Raw genomic sequence first — 25,257 nt, forward strand, 5'->3', positions numbered from 1 at the left:
ACCTATGGAGGGTACAGCACGGGGGAGGTAGGGAATACTCTCATTATTCTGCCCCGCATAAGGTATGCACAAGACTTAATTATGTGTTTGCCGGTGTGGAACCCAAAGTTGAATTTTCGGAGGTAGAATATCTAGCCAGGGTCCTGTCTGACCACTCCCCACTGGTAGTGAGGTGGTGGGTGATGGGCCCAAGACCACCAATACCTACGTGGAAGCTGAGAAGAGAAGCACTGCTAGACAGAACATTTGCTGAGCACATCCATAAGACTGTGGTGTAACACAAAATGAAGGGGCCCCCCTGCGAGCCATGCTGAGTGACCCCCCCAACTCGGCAACAAATCATGGTCGCCCCACACTCTGAGCCGGCCTAGATTGTCACGCTTGCGCAATATACACAAACGTGCTGCTGAAGGGGTATGCCGCACACTGCACTAGGAGAAAGATATAAATATGTATTTTAATGCAATTTTAATGCAATATACAGCTATAAAGCCAGTGTTTGCAATTGTTTTGAAGGGTAACACCAATCCAATACATGTAAGTCACCAACAGTGCACACGAACATTAATGCTTTGCTATTAAAAATGCCATGCCACGATGAAAACATGTCCAAGTGGTTGAACAATGTAGACCAGTGTAGACACGTAATAACTTTACAGTAAAGCATGCCAGGACACATTTAGACTGGTTGAACCAAAATGCCAGTCAAAGCAATAACGCATCAAGAAGAGAGCACACATCAAGAAGCATGCATTTCCGTGGCCTCTGCCAACATGGCCAAACTCCTTAAAATCTGCAAGGAACTGGTCAATTCCTGTTGCGGTCTCTATCTCTCTTGTTCTCTCCAAGGCCCTCTGTAGGGCTCTGGCCTCTCACTTCTCCGTTAAATCTCAGAACAACCTGTCCTCTCCTCTTCCTCTCCCTCTTCCTCTCTCGGACCCCTTTGGCCATCTCTACCTCTCCCCCTCCTTTTTCCTCTTTCTCTCTGACAATACCTGAAGAGGTTTCTAGACAAGTCTGATCTATGAAAGCGTCCTCCAAACAGGTACTCCCCTGCTCCTCCAGAACCATCAAGTACCATATTGACACCATCGCTCCAGCATTGGCCGATTTTTGTAATCACTCTTTAGCCACTGGAACGTTCCCCTCTCCCCTTAAGCACTCCCTTGTGCACCCACTCCCCAGGAAGCCGTCTGCTGATCCTACCTGCCCGGCAAACTATTGCCCAATCTGCATCACCCCTTTCTTGGGAAAACTCTTGGAAAAGCTTGCAATCTCCCAGCTTACTGTCCACGCTGAATCTGTTGGTTGTCTCCATGACCATCAGTCTGGCTTCAGAGCTGCCAGAGGCATGGAAACTGCTCTTCTGAACACCATGAAGACCTGCTCTCTAACCTTCATTCCAGCATTCCTTCTGTCCTCAGCCCCCTTCTTACCTCTGCTTTTGACACTGTCAACAATGCCATCCTGATCAATCGACTCCGTGAGAACCTGGGCATCACGGATCAGGCCCTGGAGTGACTGATCCTTCCTCTTGGACCGCCCCCCTCCCAGGTCCAACCTGGTCCCAATCTCTCTGCCAACTCTCTCTACCTGTGGCTTTGGCCAGGGCTCTATACTCTCACCCTGCTTTTTCAACCTCTCCTTGGCCCCTTTGGCCACCTGATCTCTACCTTCTCCTCTAACTTTCAGGGTTATGCGGATGACTCAGCTTTCCTTCAGGCTCCCCCCAGCCTCCTCTCTCGCTCATTCCTGACTTTCTTCAGCGATTTAGGATTGGTGCTCCTCCAACGATCTCTGCCTTAATGCCAGTACGACGGACATCCTTCTCATTGGGACTCTGGCACCAGCTTTCCCTCTCTCACTCTGGCCATCCACCTTCGGCCCTCTTCCTTCACCTTACTGCGAGGCAAAAATCCTTGGTGTCATCTTATATGCCACTCTCTCTTTCTCTCCTCACATCTCGGATGTCACCAAGAAGTTCCAACACCAGCTGCTCCTCCTCAAAAGGACTCTTCCCTTTCTCACTTTCCACCAGAAGCTCACTGTTTCCAGAGCCCTGGTTTCTCCTGGCTGTACTACTGCAACAGCCTCTTTCTCATTCTGCCTTCCTCTACTCTCCGTCATCTGCAACTAATCCATAACAGAACTGCAAGACATATCCTTGGCCTCAAGCCCAAGGATCATATCTCTCCAGCCCTGAAATCTCTAAACTCGCTCCCGGTGGCTGCAAGGATCAAGTTCAAACCCTTTGCATTGTCCACAAAGCTTTCTGGGGCTCGGTCCCGCACTACATCCAACGCTCTCGTCCAAAATAGCTTCCTTCTCGAGCCCTTCGCTCATCTACCTCCAACTCTCTAAGGGTTAGATGCTTCTCCAGGCAGAGAGTGGGGGGTAGATCTCTCTCCTCTGCTGGTGCCTCCCTCTGGAATGGCCTCCCTGCCCCTTCAAACCTGAGACAGACCATTTGAGGCTTCGGAAGCAGCTCAAAACATTTCTTTTCTCCTCTGCGTTCTCTATATCCTTCCCATGCTGACCTACCTGTCTGGTGTACCGACCAGTTGCTTGGATACCCGCAGAGTCCCTCTGAGTCCAGGCTCTTTCTTGATCGGTCACCCTTGCACTGTCTCCGTGCCTACCATGCACTTAGGGGCTGTAACTCTAACCCTGCTGCCCCTTGTTCTCCTTACACTACCCATAGCCGCGCTGCCCTGGCTGCACTTTCTCAGAGCATTGCAGCCCTGATTTCCCCTCTCCTCTCCCTTGCACTTCCCCCCTCCCTTTCCTCTTGCACCTCTCGTTCTCACAATGACACAAGCCCTAGTGATATTATATGATATGATATTTTATTTGTATCACGCTCGTACACAAGTGTTTCAGAGCGCGACTAGGCAAGGGAGGGGAACTATGGAGAACACAGCACAACATAAAAACGATCTTACTAGGCCCAGTGACATTGAGAACGCGCAAGTGCATGGGAAAGGGAAAAGGGAAAAAGTGCATGGAAGGGGGAGAGTGGAAAGTGCAGAAGCCGAGGACCGCAGATAAATAAAATAAATAGAAAATTGAGGCAAACTGTGGTAGTGCAGCCAGCAAGTGGCAAGTGCTGTGTTTAAGGCAGCAGACTGGGTAAGTCTGAATAAGCGCAGAAAAGAAGAAAAATGGGGGGGGCTGTATGGGTACAGATACAGTCCCCAGTGCATGGGGTGGCCAGGAGGCAGTGCAGGAAGGTGGCAGGGTGAGCAGGTACCTGGGCTCAGGGGACAGAGGGTGGCCAGGTGCACAGTGCCAAGAGAGCAGATCAGCAGGGGAGAAGGGGAGCGAAGGCAGAATCAAAGAGGAAGGTTTTGAGGTGCTGCCGGAACCGGAGATGGTTTTCCTCAAGTTTAAGAGTGGCAGGGAGGCTGTTCCAGAGGGAGGCCCCAGCCGAAGATAGAGATCTACCCCCAGCTTGTTTCTTTGAAAAACGACTGACCCTGAGGGAGTTAGAGGTAGAGGAGCGAAGAGGTCGAGAGGGGAGGTATTTGCGGAGGGATAGCTGAAGGTATTTTGGACCCAGGCCCCAGAAAGCCTTGTGGACAATGCAGAGGGTTTTGAATTGAATCCTTGCATCCACTGGGAGCCAATGGAAAGATTTCAAAGCTTGAGAGATACGGTCCCAGGGCTTGAGGCCAAGGACAAGTCTCGCAGTCCTGTTCTGGATAAGTTGTAGATGGCGGAGAGTAGAGGCAGGTAGATTTAGAAAGAGGCTGTTACAATAGTCCAAGCTAGAGAGAACCAGAGCTTGGGATACCATGAGCTTCTGGGGGAAGGAGAGGAAAGGCAGAATACCTCTGAGGAGGTGCAGTCGGAAGTTTGACTGATATGATATGATATGATATGCTATGATATGATATGATATGATATGATATGATATGATATGGCATTTGTAACGCGCCTATACACAAGTGTTTCACGGCGCGACGAGGCAGGGAGGGGGGAACAAGGGGAAGACAGACAACGATCCTACTAGGCCAGGTATCATTCAGACCGCGCAAGTGCAGGGGAAGGGGAAGGGAAAAGTGCAAGGGGAGGGGGAAGTGCAGTACAAGTAAGTAGAATAAAAATAAATACATAAATAGGGCCAGCTTGTGGCAAGTGCAAGGTAAGTGCAGACAAGTGCTGGGAAGGGGGGGCTGTGCAAGTGGAGAGTGGCTGGGCCCAGGACCGAGGTCGGTGAGAGTGGCCCAGTTACAGATTCAGTGCAATTTCAGTGTAGAATTTAGCATGGGAGAGGGACAGAGAAAGCAGAAGCAAAGAGGAAGGTTTTGAGGTGCTTCCGGAACCGGAGATGGTTCTCCTCAAGTTTCAGGGAGGCAGGAAGGCTGTTCCAGAGGGAGGCCCCTGCCGCGGAGAGGGATCTACCCCCAGCTCGTTGCTTTGAAAAGCGGCTGACCCTGAGGGAGTTGGAGACGGATGAGCGAAGGGCTCGGGAAGGAAGATATATAGGAAGAGAGAGTTGAAGGTATTTTGGCCCCAGGCCCCAGAAGGCCTTGTGGATAATGCAGAGGGTTTTGAACTTAACCCTCGCAGCCACTGGGAGCCAGTGTAGAGATTTCAGTCCTGGAGAGATACGGTCCCTGGGCTTGAGGCCAAGGACAAGTCTCGCAGTTCTGTTCTGGATGAGTTGCAGAGGGCGGAGAGTGGAGCCAGGCAGATTAAGATAGAGGCTGTTACAGTAGTCCAGCTTCGAGAGAACCAGGGCTCGGGAGACAGTGAGCTTCTGGGGGAAGGGGAGGAAGGGAAGAATACCTCTGAGGAGGTGCAGCTGGTAGTGTGACTTCTTAGAGACGTCAGATATGTGAGGAGAGAAGGAGAGTGTAGAGTCGAAGATGACCCCGAGGTTTTTAGCCTTGCAGGTAGGAGCAGGAAGAGGGCCAAGGGAGGCCTGCCAGAGAGCTGCAGGGAAGGAGGGAGTGGATGTGCCGATGAGTAGAATCTCAGTCTTACTGGCATTAAAGCAGAGGTCATTGGCGGCACACCATTCCTGGATAGCAGACAGACAGTCAGAGATGAGGGAAGGAGAGGAGGAGGCCGAGGGTAGCCTGAAAATGAGCTGGGTATCGTCCGCATAGCACTGAAAGTTGGGGCAGAGGGCGGCGATGCAGTGGGCAAGGAGTGACAGATACTGGTTGAAAAGCCAGGGAGAGATATTAGATCCCTGGGGAACACCACAGGTGGAGAAGAAGACGTCACAGAGGAAGGACCCAAGTTGGACCTGGGAGGGTCGATTGGAAAGGAAAGAAGTCAGCCACGCCAGAGCCTGACCAGTGATACCCAGGTTATCACGGAGACGGTTGAGCAGGATGGCATGGTTGACAGTATCAAAGGCTGAAGAGTGATCGAGCAAAATGAGAACACAAGGAGTGTTAGAGTCAAGGTTGGAGAGCAAGTCTTCACGGATGTTCAGGAGAGCAGTTTCCGTGCTTCTGGCAGCTCTGAAGCCAGACTGATGGTCATGAAGGCTACCAACAGATTCAGCGTGGAGGTTAAGCTGGGAGATGGCCAGTTTCTCCAGGAGCTTGCCCAGGAAGGGAGTGATGGAGATTGGGCGATAGTTAGCCGGGCAGGAGGGGTCGGAAGAGGGTTTCTTAAGAAGAGGGTGCACAAGGGAGTTCTTGAGGGGGGATGGGAAGACTCCAGAGGCGAAGGAGTGGTTGCAAAATTCAGCCAGGGCGGGAGCCAGGGAGTCGATGTGGTCCTTGATAGTTTTGGAGGAACAGGGGTTAACCTGTTTAGACGAGACTTTCATAGATCGGACTTGTCTGGAGACCTCATCAGCAGAACAAAGGGGAAAGGCAGAGAAGGAGGGAGGAGGGTTGGCTGCAGAAGGGCCAGAGGAAGAGCCAGGAAGAGAGGGAGGGAGGTGATAGGAGGAGAGTGAGGACAGGATGTCCTGAGTTTTAGAGATGAAGTGAGAGGCCAGTGCCGTGCAGAGGGCCTGGGAGGGGACAGGAGAGGTAGAGACTGCAGCAGGGTTGGCAAGCTCCTTGCAGATTTTAAAGAGTTTGGCCGAGTTGTTAGATGCCGCAGAGATGCGGGCTTGGATAAGGGCTCTCTTCTTGATGAGAACGGAGAGACGGTATTGCCTTTGGAGCAGGCGGCAGGCCAGTTTGTCAGAGGATGAACACGAGGCACGCCATTTCCTCTGCCACCCTGCACTTGCGTTTAAGGGTGACGCGATCCGAGTCATACCAGGAGTTACATTTGGCTTTGGGCTTCAGGCGGATTCTCATGACAGGGGCAAGGATATCAAGAGTATCAGATATAGCAGAGTGGAGCCTGGAGAGGGCTGTTTCAGGGTGGGAGTCAGCCGAAGGGGCAGGGGGGGGCGAGAAGGCGGCAGTGAAAGCCTCAACTGACATGCGCTTCATGGGTCGGATGGCCGAGAAGGTGGGTGGCGATGATGAGGGTGGCTTTGCCTGAGGGGTAGGGAGGGTGAGGTGGGAGGATAGGAGAAAGTGATCACTCCAGGAGAGAGGAATGGAGAGAGGGACGGAGAGGGGAAGGTCAGAAGAGATCAGAGCATCAAGAGTGTGCCCTGCAGAATGAGTAGGCCCAGACGGGAGAATAGAGAGTGAGAGAGAGTCGCAGAGGTCACGAAAGGTGGCCGATAGATAGTAGCCATGGTAAGGGAATGGCTGGGAGAGAGAGAGAGTCGGCAGACAAGACATTAAAAAGAGGAGTAGGTCTGCGTAGGAATGACAGTGGCAGGAATCCACTCAGGGAAGATAAGGGAAACCCCCCCCCCAGCACGGTTAGGCCTGGGCACGGAGAGGATCATGTAACCATCAGGTAGGAGTGTGTCAAAGCTAGTGACAGAGCTGGCTGTGAACCATGTCTCAGTGAGACCGAGGACGTCAAGGTCCCGTTCCTCAAGAAGGCGACAGATATCAGAGGAATGCTTGATGGCAGAGCGAGAGTTAAGAGTGGCAATGTGGAGGCGGTTGCCAACCTTGAAGGACTTCCGGGGAGGGGTACAGATCAGAGGTACGCCCTGCGGAGGTGTAGAAGAAGGAGGTGAAGAAGGAGCATGAGAGGGGGCAGGGAGGGAGGGTAGAGGCAAGGTAGGCGAGGACAGAGGAGGGGGGACAGCAGGAGAGGAGAGGAAGTTGATGAGGCGTGGGAAGCGTCGGTCAAAGAGGTGAAGGTTGGCCTGAGGGCCTTGGACCAAGATGGTCCCATTAGCGTAGACATTAATGATGGCCTTAGAGGAGTGGAAAGAGGCTAAGAGGACATCCCAACGTGTGCCACCATTAATGGGCCGAGAAGGAAAGTGTCATGATCTCTGCTTCCAAAAGGTCAGGGTTTTCCCAATTCCCTTGGAAGCAGATCCATAACCCAGGTTCCAAGTGCCAACCAGTCCCAATTGGGACCTTTTGGACCCAGTCCTGGCGCCAGTGGCACCAGGCTCATAAATATGCCCAGTCCCAGCGCTGGAAGCGCCGGGCTCATGATGCTTGGGTGGACTTACCTGCAGCAGACCATGCTGCTTACTTGCCTGCCAGTTGAGTCTCTGATCCTCTTCTATTTGGAACTACTTTTCCTGTTGGGTGGGGCAGGAGCCACTCCCTAGATTCAGAACACTGGAACTCTTCTGGAAAGCAGGAACTCTTTTCTTAGGCGTGGCTGTGGTAGGAGACACCTAAGCACTACAGGAGGCTATTTAAACCACACCCGATGGATGAATCTTGCATTGCATTATTCTGCATCCTCAGCAGCAGAACGCTCATCGTGTCTTCTGCATCTGATCCTGGGCCTAAGGAAAAAGGCTTAACATTCTGAATCCAGTCTTCAACAACGCCTATAAAGACAAGAAAGAACAGGTTAGCATTACGGTCTTCAGTGACAGCTCTTCACTTACCTGGTCCATCGGCTGTCACCAACGCCTCGCGCTGCATTCCGGCATCTGAAAGACAAAGGCTTACCTACTCTTCGTGCGCTCCGGAGGTCTTCACACTGCATTCCGGCATCTGAAAGACAAAAGCTTACCAACTCTTCGCACGCTCCGGAGGCCTTCGGCGCTGCATCCCGCATCTGAAAGACAAAACAAGGTGCGTTTAAAGACATTGGGGAACTTTAATACTCACGTGCCATTACTCCTTTCCACATCTAACCCAGTGGGTATTCCGGCACCCTGCAGCCGCCCCGAACTTGTACCTGCAAAATAAAAAGACAGTTAGAGCGCATCGTGAAGCAGGCAACAAGCGCTTACTTACGTGCTTCCAGGCGCTTCTATTCATCACACGGGCTCCATCTTCAACTCACTTCAGCCCGCCCTCCGCCATCGCCGGAACCCTGCAAAACAAGAGACATCATTACTAAAGACTTTAAAGACATTAGAATTACTCGAAACTTACCGTTCGTGCAGTAAACGACGGACAGCAGTCCTCTGAAGTCAAGAGGCCTGCTCCCCTTATCCAGTGAAGAAACTGATTACAGCACCCTGCCTCAAGGCAGATGGAGAGCACGGCGTTCACTTACCTAAGACATCTTACCCTTCGAACCAGACATACAGTGCACAGAGGTCCAGCCCAAAGAGCCAGCCGTGTGTTACACATCACCTTTGAAGATACGGTATACGCCCAGTCAAGACCGGCGCCTCTACGGGAATCAGGTGAGCGTTACAGAATGCAAAGCCTACCACAAAACTCCCGTCCAGGCGCTATGGAAACCTCGGATACCGACCAGCTAGCCCAGTTACTTGGGGAACTAAGGGCAGAAGTGCATGCAGCCCGTCAGGAAACGAACGCTCTAAGAAGGGAACTGATTATTTCCAAGGAGCGAACAGATGATCTCGCTAGACAATTGCTACAGTCACAAGCCGGACAGACCCCGTTACCCGCATCTGGGGGAAATCTTCCTTCTACATCCTCTATGAATCCAGTGCAGATCAACCTACCTGGGAATGTACCTCTGGCTCCACCCGAACGATTTTCTGGTGACCCAAAGAGGTTTGCAGTATTTATCAATCAGTGCCGGTTGCATTTCTTATGCCGGCCAGCAGCCTTTCCAACTGATCAAGCTAAAGTAGCTTTCGTGCTTTCGTACCTTAGTGGCAATGCGGCAGACTGGTCGATCCCTCTAGTAAATCAAGATGATCCGGTCCTCCATGATTTTCAAGCTTTTCAGCTCAGTATGGAAAAACTGTTCGCAAGACATTCACAGGGGCAGGCCTTGGACAATGAGCTTCTTTCGTTGCGACAAGGTAATCAAGACCTTTTGGCTTATATTGCGTCTTTCAACAGACTGATAGTGGAAACTCACTGGCCTGAGGACAAAAGGATTACGCTGTTTTATAGAGGTCTACGCGGAGAGCTCAAAGATGTGTTAGCCCAAGTAGTGAATCCCCCACAAGATTGTTCGGACTATATAGACTTAGTCGTTAAAATAGATCACAGACTGCAGAACAGGAAGGCCGATCGTTCCAAGTTTGATGCTCGAGTATTTTCCAAACCGCCAACTCCTTCCAAAGGAGTAGACTCCGGGGAACCCATGCAAAAAGGGGGTCTGAAAGGTCCTCTAACACAAAAGGAGCGGGAAAGGAGAAAACAGTTGCAATTATGCCTCTATTGCGGAAACTCAGGGCACTTTCTTCGAGACTGTCCGGTGAAGCCTGCCAAGAAGGCAGTAGGAGCTGCAGTTACCAAAGTTACAAACTCTGAGCAGGGAAACGACCTCGCTCGACAAGAATAGAGGTCCTCTTGCCGAGCATGAAAACCAGTTCCGTGACCTCACATTTCGTGATACCTATGGTCCTCATTAGCCCTGATAATCCGGATCGATTACATGCAATTGAAGCTTACGTCGACAGCGGTGCCATCGGCAATTATGTGGATCATGAAATGGTTTTGAGGATGAATCTAACTCTTTGTCCCAAGGCTGTAAAGGACGTCATTACTACGGTGGATGGTACGGAGATAGCCTCCGGGCCAGTAACGCATACCACTCAAGAAGTGACGCTAGTAAGTCAAGATGGACACCATGAGAAGATCGTGTTCGATGTGATCAAGGCCCCTCAGTTTCAGATTATTCTAGGAATACCTTGGTTAGAGAAACACAATCCTCTGATCGATTGGCGAGCAAGAACGGTCCAGTTTCCAGAATGTGTCTCTACTTGTCACCATCTACCTGGTGTTGCACTGGCAGCAATTTCTTCAGAGACTCCCCAGTTACCTCCCGAATACCTAGAATACCAAGATGTTTTCCGGAAGGATCAGGCTAACTCTCTACCTCCTCATAGGTCTTATGACTGCCAGATCGACCTGATACCTGGATCTACTCCTCCTTGTAGTAGAATTTATGCCCTCACCGAGCCTGAGAACCTTCACCTTCGACAATACCTGGATCAATACCTGGCAAATGGGTTTATTCGTCCTTCCAAGTACCCTGCTTCTTCAGCTTTGTTCTTCGTTCCAAACAAGAAAGGAGACCTTAGAACTTGTATAGATTATCGCTCCCTGAACCAGATGACCGTTAAGAATAGATATCCGTTACCTTTGATCCTTGAACTCCTGGACCAAGTCAGAAAAGCATGCATATATACAAAGCTGGATCTTAGAGGAGCTTACCACTTGGTACGAGTAAAAGAGGGCGATGAATGGAAGACAGCCTTCCGCACCAAGTATGGGCTATTTGAATATCAGGTCATGCCCTTCGGACTTTGTAATGCCCCGGCCGCCTTTCAATATTTTATGAACGATGTCCTCAGAGAGCTCATAGATGTGTGTGTTGTTGTTTACATTGACGACATCCTCGTTTATTCTTCATCGAAATCTGAACATCGGAAACACTTGAAAATGGTCCTCGAAAGATTGCGTCAACACAAACTTTTCGCTAAGTTGGAAAAATGTGTTTTCAACGTGACTGAAGTTGAATTCTTGGGATTCATATTATCACCTGGCGGAGTGTGTATGGATTCAAAGAAGGTCGATGCAGTTCTCAAATGGCCATCACCATCCTCCGTAAAAGGTGTGCAAAGCATGTTAGGCTTCGCTAACTTTTACCGCAGGTTTATCCCCGAATTCTCTCGAATAGTCCAGCCCATCACTGCCTTGTTAAAGAAAAACAAACGTTTTGAATGGTCTACCGAGGCGGAACAAGCTTTCCAGGATTTGAAGACTAAATTTATCTCTGCACCAATCTTAAAACACCCTCGCCCCGAACTCCCCTACATCGTGGAAACTGATGCTTCAAGCCTTGCCATGGGGGCAGTTCTATCACAAAAGGACCCGGTAACCAATCAGTTGCATCCCGTGGCATTTTGGTCCCGCAAATTCTCGTCTCCTGAAATCAATTACATGATTACTGACAAGGAACTTCTGGCTATCAAGTCTGCCTTTAAGGCTTGGCGGCATTATCTGCTGGGGGCCCGACACACCGTTACTGTGATTACGGATCACCGAAACCTGCAATATTTGAAAACCGCAAAAGCCCAATCCTCTAGACAACTCCGTTGGGCATTATTCTTTGCCGAGTTTGACTTCATAATTACCTATCGACCTGGTACAAAAAACGGTAAAGCTGATGCCCTTTCTCGGATGGGAGTGGAAGAACACTTGATCAACCCTAAACCTGTACCAATCATTCCCGAACAAAGAATTCTGGGTGTAATCGCCACAGAATCCATAGAGGAAGTTAAGGATAAAGCCAGGCAACTTGTAACTCCAGCAGACATACAGAATTGGCATCTGCAGGGAAAGGACTTTGCAGTAAAGGGCAACTTATTGTATTTCCAAGAACGATTATACCTACCCAGTACAGATTTACAGAAAAAAGTAATCTCTTGTTATCACGATTCTTTAATGGAAGGACATCCCGGTATAGCCAAGACCTCAGAAAAGATCAAGCGCTACTTCTGGTGGCCGTCTTGGAAAAAAGATATCAGAGACTTTATAATGTCCTGTGGAGTATGCGCCCAAAACAAGAGTCAAAAGGAAAGACCAGCAGGCCTCTTACGCCCTATTGACATCCCACCTCGCCCTTGGCATACGCTTTCTACGGACTTCATCACCGATCTACCTCCATGCTCCGGATACAATACGATTCTAGTAATCGTGGACTTATTCTCCAAGATGGCGCATTTCATTCCGCTCAAAGGCTTGCCAACAGCAGCAACTCTGGCCCGAGAATTTCTCGAAAACATCGTCCGTCTGCACGGTTTTCCTTCAGTTCTAATTTCGGATCGAGGTAGTCAATTTATTTCTCATTTTTGGCGAAGTTGCTGTCGGTCGGCTCAAATTGATGTGAGACTATCGACCAGTCACCACCCTCAGACCGACGGACAAACCGAGAGGACCAATCAAACTCTGGAACAGTATTTACGCTGCATGCTGCAACAAACTGAAAAAACTTGGAAAGACATCCTTTGGATAGCCGAATATGCCTACAATAACTCTGTCCATTCGGGAACTGGGAAAACCCCGTTTTTTCTTTTGTACGGCAGTCACCCTCGAACCTCGGAGTTGGATCCCCTCCAAGATCTTGAAACACCAGCAGTAGACTACCTGCATTCTACAATCACCCAAGCCTTTAAGGAAGCTGTTTCTCACCTTCAAAGGGCTAAAGAACAATACAAGAAAGGAGCAGATCAACATCGGAAGGAAGCCCCTCAATATCAAGAAGGGGATCAAGTCTGGTTATCCACCAAATATCTACCTCTAAAAGGGCCACGCACATTCAACCCAAGATACCTTGGTCCCTATTCCATCACTACCATAGTAAACCCAGTAGCGGTCAAGTTGGACTTGCCCCCGCACATGAAGATACATCCGGTCTTCCACGTCTCTCTATTAAAACCCGTGCAACCTCAAACCCGACTAACCAAATCTCCAAAACCTATCCTAGTTGATGGAGAACTCGAGTTTGAAGTCAAAAGCATTCTGGACTCCAAGATCTCCAAATCTAAACTATTCTACCTAATAGACTGGAAAGGCTACGGCCCCCAAGAGAGATCCTGGGAACCTGCTGAATATGTCCACGCTCCTCGCCTAATCAAAAGATTTCACCGAACATTTCCTGACAAGCCAAAACCCCCGGAGAAGCCCGGTTTGGGAGGGGCCTTGAGGGGGGGTACTGTCATGATCTCTGCTTCCAAAAGATCAGGGTTTTCCCATCTCCCTTGGAAGCAGATCCATAACCCAGGTTCCAAGTACCAACCAGTCCCAATTGGGACCTTTTGGACCCAATCCTGGCGCCAGTGGCACCAGGCTCATAAATATGCCCAGTCCCAGCGCTGGAAGCGCCGGGCTCATAATGCTTGGGTGGACTTACCTGCAGCAGACCATGCTGCTTACTTGCCTGCCAGTTGAGTCTCTGATCCTCTTCTGTTTGGAACTACTTTTCCTGTTGGGTGGGGCAGGAGCCACTCCCTAGATTCAGAACACTGGAACTATTCTGGAAAGCAGGAACTCTTTTCTTAGGCGTGGCTGTGGAAGGAGACAACTAAGCACTACAGGAGGCTATTTAAACCACACCCGATGGATGAATCTTGCATTGCATTATTCTGCATCCTCAGCAGCAGAACGCTCATCATGTCTTCTGCATCTGATCCTGGGCCTAAGGAAAAAGGCTTACCATTCTGAATCCAGTCTTCAGCAACGCCTATAAAGACAAGAAAGAACAGGTTAGCATTATGGTCTTCAGTGACAGCTCTTCACTTACCTGGTCCATCGGCTGTCACCAACGCCTCGCGCTGCATTCCGGCATCTGAAAGACAAAGGCTTACCTACTCTTCGTGCGCTCCGGAGGTCTTCACACTGCATTCCGGCATCTGAAAGACAAAAGCTTACCAACTCTTCGCACGCTCCGGAGGCCTTCGGCGCTGCATCCCGCATCTGAAAGACAAAACAAGGTGCGTTTAAAGACATTGGGGAACTTTAATACTCACGTGCCATTACTCCTTTCCACATCTAACCCAGTGGGTATTCCGGCACCCTGCAGCCGCCCCGAACTTGTACCTGCACAATAAAAAGACAGTTAGAGCGCATCGTGAAGCAGGCAACAAGCGCTTACTTACGTGCTTCCAGGCGCTTCTATTCATCACACGGGCTCCATCTTCAACTCACTTCAGCCCGCCCTCCGCCATCGCCGGAACCCTGCAAAACAAGAGACATCATTACTAAAGACTTTAAAGACATTAGAATTACTCGAAACTTACCGTTCGTGCAGTAAACGACGGACAGCAGTCCTCTGAAGTCAAGAGGCCTGCTCCCCTTATCCAGTGAAGAAACTGGTTACAGCACCCTGCCTCGAGGCAGATGGAGAGCACGGCGTTCACTTACCTAAGACATCTTACCCTTCGAACCAGACATACAGTGCACAGAGGTCCAGCCCAAAGAGCCAGCCGTGTGTTACACATCACCTTTGAAGATACGGTATACGCCCAGTCAAGACCGGCGCCTCTACGGGAATCAGGTGAGCGTTACAGAAAGTGTGGAGTCAAAGATGATGTCAAGGTTCTTAGCCTCGCAGGTTGGGGTAGTAGGAGGGCCAAGGGAGGCCGGCCAGAGAGTGAGGGAAAAGGATGGAGATGGTGTGCCGATGAGGAGGATCTCCGTCTTGCTGGCATTCAGACAAAGATCATTGGCGGCACACCAATTTTGAATGGCAGTTAGGCAGTCAGAGATGAGAGAGGGAGAGGAGGTGGTCGAGGGCAGCCGGAAAATGAGATGAGTGTCATCAGCGTAGCACTGGAAATCAGTGAGATCATTTGGATTGTACTCCCTCTATCTTCCCTCCCTTGTCTCTTCGCGCATAGAAACACTTGTGTACAGGTGTGTTATAAATGACTTTTATCATATTTTTTCACAGATGCCCAGAAAAATATACAATTCCGCAGTCAGAAATGGCTAGACTGGCAGCACCCAAATGCCAATCTAGCCAGGTAATTACACTTAGCAGGACTGCTTTATCAAAAATTCCCAGTTAAAAGAAAGTAATACCAAACTGAGAAATGAATAGACTAGCTGCATCAAATGCATCTCTTGCCACTAATACCATATATCATGCCTGCTTAGCCTGGACATGGGCAATCATTATGATTTATCGCACAATCCGGCCCCCCCACACATCCCCTCTCCATCCCACACCCCAACCTCCAAAATCAGCTCCTTGGCCAAGAATTACCTCCACATCCCTCTTCCTTGTCTCAGAGCTTACGTATCAGGCTCCTTGCCTCATATGTAAGTAATGGGATGAGGAGGAGTGGGACTATGAGTAACGAATATTACAGGTAGCTAAGTCAGGTATTACATCCATGTAGCTCTACCTCATCCCAGTACTTGTGTATGAGGCAGAGTACACAAGTACTGCCTCATGCATAAGTACTGGGACGAGGAAGAATAGTGCTAGGAGTAATCAAGGCATTAAACCCAAGTAGTGGCGCAACACCATTCACTCGCCCCCCTGACATTTTGAGCTATATTGACTCGACCTGGCTGACCTTTAGAGCAGTTGCCGGACAGAACAGGACACAGATGTTAAACGGCACCTGGGTTTTGCTGTTAATAAGGGCCCAGCAATTACCAATGTAAAGCATTTCACTGCTACTACCTGCATTCAAATGCCACATTTTTTTAGGCAATTGAAATCGCGATGTGGGTCTAGTACTTGCATGCCAGGGGAGTGATTGGAAGGGTAGAGAGGGAATAGGAGACTTAAAGGAGAGAGTTAACTGTTTGTAACATTGAATCTGCACTAGAAAACACCTAAACAAGTTAGATGCCCCCACACAAATAAGTTTGCCCCTCCCCACCACCCGTGAAGTTAGCGCCTCTCCCAATATTTGAAGGGTTAGCCCCCCGGAATGTAGGTTTTGTTGTGCCCTTGTACACAAGCACACACACCATTCACCATATACACACCCCGCCACCCGTACATTTAAGTGTGCACCCTTTCACCATAAAGGCACACCAAGGCAGTGACCCATACATTTAAGTGTGCACCCTTTCACTGTACACGCTCACATGCACACATCATGGTGTTGAGGGGAGCCCTATTACATCAAAAAGAAATTGGGGCTCATTACGGGTCTGGCGGTAAACCATGGCGGTGCTACCGGCGGGTTGCCGCCAGACCCGTAAAAGATTACCGCCGCCTGACTTCCCGGTTCCACTGTGCTCTTTCAAGTCCTGCGGCCGGGAAGTCAGGCACCGGTAATTTCGGTAATCCCCATTCCTGTGGAATCCCATAGGACTCCATGGGATTGGGGACACGGAAGCACCGGCACCGTTGTTAACGGTACCGGTGCTTCCATGGCGGGTCTGCCTACCGTAGCCGCTCTGCCTGGCAGGGCCAGACCTGTTGGGCACAGCGGCCCCAGCCAGTAGACCTGTAATATGCCGGTCCGGAAACAACAGTGCCGGTAAGATTACCATTACGGTTGTTTCCGGGCCAGCATGATCAGAATGAGCCCCATTGTTTCTTTTTTAAGTCACTCTAACTTCATTCATTAAGAAATTATTCAGTTAAGGACCGAACCATAACAGAAATAATTTCATAATAAACTATTTTTTTTTTTGAGTCTTAGGGCTCCATCCCCCCACCCCATGACATGGAGCCCTCCAGCCTAGGGTCTTCCTTGTCATGGGTTGGGGGGAGCCCTCAGGCTTCAAAAAGAAAGTTTCTTTTTGTAGTCACTCTGCCTTCATAAAGAAATGATTTCTGTTACAGAAATCATTTCTTTATTAGTGCAGAGAGAATTCAAAACAAAACTTTTTTTTTTCAAGTGGGGTCCCCTCCCAGGTCATGTGCTGGGGGGGAACCCGCACCGCGGGGGCTACAGGAGCCCCTGTTACGCCAGTGCCGTAAGAGAACAATCGAGTACATCACAGTAAACGAGGGAAGTGTACAGAAGGTGTGCACAGTATGGGAGGAGTACAAGGTGGTTATAAGAGGGGAAATGATAGCAGAATCGGGAGGCGTGCAAAAAGTTATAGTTAATGAACTTCAGAACATGGAAATGACGCTCAAGGTATTGGTGGGGGAGGTGAGGGTACACATTGAGAATGTAAAGGAAGTAATAGAACTAAAACAGGCATGTTTAAAGCAATGGGATAGATTGGATAAGCTCAACCGTGCGAAATAACTGGAAAGGAGCCACGCTCAAGGTGATAAACCGGGAAGAATGTTAGCCTGGCTGTTTAAACGAGATAATGCTAGATCCCCTATATGTTCCATCCAGAACAGGGACGGAGAAGAGATAAAAACACAAGCATGGATCAACAGGGTCTTTACAGATTATTAAAAAGCACTATACGTGAAACCCTTTGTAGGCGAGGAAAGGGACCTGCAGGATGTACTGGACCTCATTGCCCTGCCCCAATTAGATGCACTTCAGGCAGAGTTCCTAGAGGCGCCCATAACCTGAGGAGGTTGTAGCCATCATCAGAACATTGCCCACGGCAAGGCCTCTGGCACAGATGCACTCCCCAGTGAATTTTTTAAGGCCTAAGGAGATACGCTGGTGCCGCTGATGGCTAAAGTGTACAACGAGGCATTTGACAACCAAATACTCCCGGACAGCTTGCGGGAGGCCTTGATAGTACCGCTACTAAAACTTGATAAGATAAGCACTGACTGCGGTTCCTACAGGCCACTGTCATTTCTGAACCAAGATAGCAAGATCCTAACAGCGATCCTTGCAAATAGGCTCCGCAGGGTGATACATGTCCTGATTCACCCAGATCAGACCAGGTATGTACCAGGGAGGAACATTACAGAGAACCTTAGGAGATTGCACCAAGTGATTTATAACACTGAGAGTCATGCAGAAGAGTGCGCGGTTGCCTCACTAGATGCGACTAAAGCATTTGACTCATTACATTGGAATTGGTTGTATGCCACAATGTCAAAGATGGGGATAGGGCCACAGTATATGAAATGGGTACAGTTGATATATTCTGAACCAATGGCCATAGTCCGAACCGGTAGCATATATTCAGACAAGTGGCAACTGTATAGAGGGACACGACAAGGCTGTTCACTGTCCCCAATGCTATACATTATGGCGGCAGAGCCTGTGGCAGCGTATTTGAGGGAGAAATACGGAGATATGGGTACAGAGAGGGGTGGTGTGAACCATGTAGTGTCCATGGATGCAGATGACATGTTGCTGTATCTGAGCAACCCAGAAGTAAACCTGCCATACATTCTCAAGGTGTTGGATAATTCAAGTGCGCTGAAGGGAATTAAGATTAATAAAAGTAAATCATGCTTATTCCCGCTAGCTGCGATGGCAGGGTTGGAGGAAAGGGAGTTGCCAATCCTCTCTCTGCCGTAGAGTAGGGACACCTTTAGATACCTAGGCATCAATATTTATCGAGACCCTGCACTGGCACACAAATTTAATACAGTAAGGGCCAAAAATGGGACTAGGGTGCCTTAGTCTGTGATGGGCAGAGAGGCGCTACTGAAAATGGTGGCGCTGCCGTGACTCATGCATTATTTTGGGAATGTCCCATATAACATTCCAAGGCAGTCCTTTCGAGACTTGGGCAAGATGTGTAGGGGGTTCCCTTGGCGGGAGGGAAGGAACAGGGTGGCCCTGGATACACTGCAGAGACCGTATGAACAAGGAGGGTTAAAAATACCAAACTTCAAACTGTACTTGAAGTCAAGCCAGCTGCAGCACGTGGTACAATGGATGACAGATGAGTCAATGACCGAAACAGTGTTGTTGCAACCAGCTATTAGAGGTAGATACCTGAGAGACTTACTGTGGGTTCCCCCTGCAGTACGATTGGATTATCCTTATCTGATGGCACTGGGTATCCGAATCTGGAGAAGGGTTTGTGGAATCATGGGACTGGTGGATCCCCTCTTGCCGCAGGCACCGATTGCGGCAATACTGGAAGGTAGACCGGGAAGCAGGGGAATGGTGAGAACAAGATGGGAGGAGTGTGAGGCATCTACAGTAGGAGATCTGGGGAATGAGAAAGGGTTGATGATGTTTGAAGAGTTGCAGGAAACCACGGGTATACACAGGGGTCAGTTTCTGCTGCAAAGCACTGTGGTGAAGGTACTACGGGATTGATGGCCTAATAGCAACGAAGAGACCATAGGGAGCGAGGATATAGAAACACTGTTAGCGTTGGCAGAGGGTGGGCATGCTGCCTGTAGGATTTATGAAGTACTGATAGACCGGAACCCGAGAATGGAACTGAAGTGCAAAGAGAGGTGGGAAACGGAAATCGGGAAAGGTGTTGGAAGATAAAGAATGGAAGGAGGTGAAGCTGTACCATAACAACATTTCTAGGAATGCCAGATTGCAAATAATACAATTATATGTTACACAAAGAGCATACCTCACACCTGCTACTTTCGCAACTTTTAAGGGGGCAAAGAGACAAGAGTGCCCTCAATACAAGATGGTAAATGCAGGGATGGTACACATGTTTTGGGGATGCCCGGCCGTACATGGGTTGTGGAAGGAGGGAGCACGCAAGGCACACCATGGTTGTATAGAACTAGATATCCAGACCCCAGAGGCCCGAATGCTGGGTAGGTACAAGAGAAATGTGAAAGACAAACCGCTAAGTAAATTAAGGAAGTGATGTACATACTTGCTAAACGTAGTATAGCCGTGAAGTGGAAGGATGCTAAGGAGCCGAGCGTAACTGGTTGGTGGGAGGAATTAGGAAAGTGGGTCACCGCAGAAACCAGAGCATGCCACATACAAATCCAGAACCACTCCAGACAGAGCTGCTGCCTGACCATGTCTGGGACAAGGTCGCAATCGACCTTTTTGGGCCTCTTCAGAATGGCAAATACATCCAAGTAACCATTGATGAAAACTCTCGTTTCACAGAAATATAAATCCGGCAGTGGACCGCAGCCATGGGTGTGATTCCAGCACTGGATAGAATGTTCTCGGCTTATGGCATCCCAAAAGTGATAAAGTCAGACAACAGACCTCCTTTTACCAGCAGGGAGTTTGCACAGTACATGGGTTTTTTTCACCATCGAAAGGTTACCCCCCTGCAATCCCATGCCAACGGCACAGTGGAACGCTTCATGTCCAACATAAAAAGAGCGGTGACATTGAGACTTCTAATCGCTATAATTCAAAAAAAATAGAGCATCTTAGACCGAGTTTCAATGTTTGCAAGGCAAGTTTTAATATACACATACAATACACTTGAGCAGACTTCAGGTTCAACCATGACCGTATTTCATGGAGAGTGGAGAAGTGAAGTACCTGAATGGCTCATTGTGTTGCTTTTTATAGAAACTGAGCCTGCATCAACATAGTTCATTTGTTATTCATTTGCAGAAGATAATAACACAAATATGTTTAAACCACACACACAACAATTCACACAACCTTTATCTAATCTCAAGTGGGGAGGAAACTGTGTATTTGGCAGATGTTCTTGCTATGTCAAGAGTCTTTACTTTGCTTATGGCTCAATTGCATACTTCGTTCCACCAGTTCACGGTTGGTGACTAATGTTTGAGGTCATTAAACATAAACCCGCCTGCCCTTCGTTCCAACAATTGTAAACCTATTTGAGAACACCTTCAAAGATACCTTTTATGCATTTGATAAGAATGGAAAGACTGAATACTATGATTCAGTATGTAATTGACCTCTGCTTAGGGCTGTCAGCCATTACCTAGTATTTAACCAAGAGAATGAAACCGTATTAAAACAGGTTTTCTTCCTCAGCTAAACGGGAGGACCTGCCTACAATCTTATTTAACCTAAGTTTATCAAGGAAGGCCAAGAGACTTTAAACATACATTCTACACTGACCAAGTTGTTTCTTGTAATAACACGCTCTTGCAATGACTGACAGAAAAAAGGCCACAAATACATTTCTATTTTGATTTGTTTGGTGAAATTGACACATGCAACCTTTTTAAACATCGCAAGAAAACTGGGTTTTGATCGCAAAAAGGGATTATCTTAGAGCTAATAAAATGCATATATTATTATTATGTTCTAACAAACCCTACTGTTAGCCTAAGCTAATTCATTTTTCTGATAAGGAATCTATATTGGTTAGGCTTGCAATATCTATGTCCATTAAATCCTGATTTAGCATTCCTTTCGTCATCATGACATTAATTTCATGGATAGGGGAAGTGGCTTCATCTTATGCACTGCTCTAACACAGCTCTGAGACAAGAGGGAGCAACATACAGGAATGCACTGGAGACAACAACATCAACCTAAAATTAGGCCTGATATCACTAACAATTTAGACCGCAATTTCCATCTGCAATCCTTTAACAAGTCCCAGACCCATTGGGACCAGCTGTTCTCCTGCCCAAACTCATAATGTACTGCTTCTCCCAAAATATGTAATCGATCAATAACACCAAAGATATCTCTGGATCTATTAGGTATATAGGTACAGCAGGAGGAGTCCACTATTTTACAGATCCCTCCTTTCGCAGCTGTGAGAACGTCAAATATCATCCTATTTTGAAGTACCACCAATCTAATAGCATCTGTTCATTTCTTAAATTCACAAATATATTCGCAGTCTCATTCAGCATACCTTCTACCACTCCACTGAGCCTATAAAGGCTTCTAGAGTTTAGGAAAACACCAAACAATCGTATTATCTATTTCCCAAAATCTGCTGCCACCTGAGCACCAGCATAAGTCTGTCCACTTCCCTTTTCCCTCGCTGTAATTTTACACGCTGATGTATATTATCTGTTGAGGCCACATAAACTCCAGGGACTATATTAGCAAAGTTTCATATGCCTGCCCAACCCTTCTTGAACCACTTATATGCTTTCCTGTCCTCACAAATATAATACCAATTTCGATAAGGAAGAATGTGATTAATATAATTGGTGTAGTCAACAATCGTATCAAAGAATTGCATATTATAATATTTCCTTCCTTTACAAACGGGGGCTCTCCTATCTTATGGCTTACTTGAAATAAAGCATTGGTAACATTCATATAAGAGGTATGGACCGCCATGGGAGTTTAGACATCCTACTCAAAATGAAAGGTTACTATTGAGGGTGATATTACATATTTCACGGTTTCTAATAGTAGTGTTAACCACTATCCTTCCAGGCCGGGCACATGCTCTATCCCAATCATTTATCAAACTTCTATGATAAAAGAAAAGTACTGCACATAATATTGATCCATTAACTAAGACCGCATAATAAGGTATTCCTATTCCATCTCTGCTCTGTGGGACATGTGAACAAAGCCAACAGTCGGTCCAATGTATCCAAGGGGTAATGAGTATGGGTTAAAACATGGGGGTAAAAGGGAGCTTAGTGGTGGCTTCATCATCATCGGGAAGATGCACAGAATTATGCTCCAGATACCAAAAGATTACAGAAAGTCCCATCACCAAGAACATACATAATGTTATTATTCAGTTACTTTTCGATCTTTTGTCCATAGTTTTTGTGACCAAGAATGTAGAATCATTCTATTGTCTTTTATGCAAACTTGATCACTGAGTGGATGCAATCCCATAATGCAGGTTTCTTCAGTCCATAGATACCCCGCTACCTCCTAGTGTGCACAGGGATCAGGACACGTTGATTTCTTGTGGGTGCAGACCTGTGTAACGCTCACCTGATTCCCACGGAGGCGCAGGTCTGGCTTCGAGTGCTGATGCTTCTTCAATGGTGAAGCGCAGGACTCTGAAGATGGACAGGAAGGGCCCTCTACTCTGGCTTCTCCGGCTCGCAGGAATATTCCCCTGTGCGTGAAAAGGGAGTATTACCTACTGACTGAGTTATGCTCAAGCCTCCCACTCTCTTCCAACCCTCCACGATACCCATCCATGATTCCCCGTGAAGTCTCACCTTAGGGTCTGAAAGGACGAGCTCTCCATCCTGCTTCTGACGCAGGGGCGCGTTGAACCCAGTTACTTCACTGGATTGAGGTTGGATGGGAGTTCAGGTAAGCTTGATTATACTGGTAAGGCGCTGTAAAAGTTCTGTTGCAAGTTCAAAAGTTCAAGCTTTAAATAATAATGTTCATTGTCTTTTTTCAGGTGATGAATGAAGATTCCTTTGGAGACTTCTTGCAACAAAGCGCTGATGTTGATGTCTTTTCCCCATAGGGGCCGGGGTTCGGAATGCCGGAGATATGGCGCCGACCCGAAGTGAAACGTGCAGTTCCAGTAAAGATCTGGTAAGTCCTAGATGAGCGCTCAGGTAATGTTTTTGCATTCGCTCATCTAATGTCTTTGTCTTTTTTTCCCACAGGAGCCGGGGTCCTGCTTGGAAGCAGCAAGACCCGAAATGAAATGGGAATGACCCAACAGGTAAGTCTTAGAAGGAAACTGAGCTTTTCCTATTCCCTTCCTTCTCTCACCTCTTATTCTTGTCTTTTTCTCTAGGCTCTGGGAAGTGGCTTTGCATCCGGATGATCGCTGCTGAAGATTGAGGAACCCAGGAAAGGTGAGTGAAATGCAGTGCTGCAGCGATCGTAACGAAATGCTTTTAAAAATGATGTCTTCCCTTTCAGGATCGTCGGTGATGTCTCCGTGGTGCAGATTAGCTGGTAGGTCTCTTGTCTCCCTTTGCAGGTGACCCAGGATGCTGACAGGCGTGGCTGAAGTCCAGATGCAGGAGCTGACACGGTGAGCGTCCAGCTGCGAGGAGCAGAACAACGCGAAGCGTGAGTTGCTGATCGGGTGTGGTTTAAAAAGCTTTGGAAGAAGTTCCAAGTGTGTATCCTTCCTCCGATCAGGTATGTATCCTTCCCTGACCACACCCGGGTGGAAAGTAGTCCCACAGGTAAAGTAGTTCCTATTCAGACCTCAAGAGGGCCTGGATGTGGCAGCATGGTCTGCATCAGGTAAGTGCACATTAAAACACTTGAACACATGTCTAGCTTTATGAGCCTGGCGCCTAAATCGCCAGGACAGAGGTCCAACATGAGCCTGGAGCCTAAGGTGCCAGGACTGAGTCCAAAGGGCCCCAGCTTGGGCCCACTGGCAGTCCCCTGGGGGAAATGATGCCTGCCTCTGGGGTTGCTGGGTCGGACCTGGCTCCTTGGAGGTAGGCATCATGTCAGTACCCCCCCTCAAGGCCCCTCCCAAGGTTCTTCCCTCTGGGGGTTTGGGCTTGTTCGGAAATCTCCGGTGAAACCTTTGTACTAATCGAGGTGCGTGGACATGGTTACTAGGCTCCCACAATCTCTTCTGAGGTCCATATCCCTTCCAGTCAACAAGATAGAAGAGTTTCGACTTTACCACCTTGGAGTCTAAAATGTCTTTAACTTCGAATTCTAATTCCCCTTCAATTTGAACTGGATCTGGAGGCTTGGACAATCGGGTTCCTGGTTGTACTGGCTTCAAAAGTGATGCATGAAAAACTGGATGAATACGCATGTTGGACGGTAGATCCAGTTTAAAGGCCACTGGGTTGATTATAGCTTTGATGGGATAAGGTCCTATGAATCTGGGATTGAAGGTTCGCGGGCCCTTGAGGGGTAAATGTTTAGTTGCTAGCCATACCTGGTCTCCTACTTGGTAAGGAGGAGTTTTACTTCGGTGCAAATCAGCGTTTTCTTTATACTTTTTCTTGGCTTGCTGTAAATGAGTTGCAGCTTCTTTGAAGGCTCGGGTTATTGTGGAATGCAGATGATTTACTGCGGGCATTTCCAGGGTCAGAGGTGGATCTAGATCAGAGGTCCGAGGATGGTGACCATACAAAGTATAAAAGGGGGTTTGTCCGGTTCCAGAATGCACTGAATTGTTGTATGCATATTCTGCGATCCAAAGGATGTCTTTCCAATTTAACTCGAATTGGTGTAACATGCACCGAAGATATTGCTCGAGAGTCTGATTGGTTCTCTCGGTTTGTCCGTCGGTCTGGGGGTGGTGGCTGGTGGATAACCGGACATCTATTTGTGCTAGTTGGCAACACTTCTTCCAAAAAGGTGAGATAAATTGACTTCCACGATCCGAGACTAAAATGGAAGGGAAACCATGTATGCAAACTATATTCTCCAGGAATTCCTTGGCCAAGGTGGAAGCTGAAGGCAAACCCTTTAAAGGGATAAAGTGGGCCATTTTGGAGAATAGGTCCACAATTACAAAGATTGCGTTGTAACCAGCACAAGGAGGCAGATCTGTTATAAAGTCCATTGACAGGTGTGCCATGGTGCCGGTGGAATATCCAAGGGTTGAAGTAGGCCGGCTGGCCTTTTCTTTTGAGCCTTGTTTTGGGCGCAAATTCCACAAGACAGTACAAAAGACTTTATGTCTTTTCTCCAAG

Source organism: Ambystoma mexicanum, chromosome 6p, assembly GCF_040938575.1.
Source record: "Ambystoma mexicanum isolate Mex_15411 chromosome 6p, UKY_AmexF1_1, whole genome shotgun sequence".
NCBI lineage: Eukaryota > Metazoa > Chordata > Amphibia > Caudata > Ambystomatidae > Ambystoma > Ambystoma mexicanum.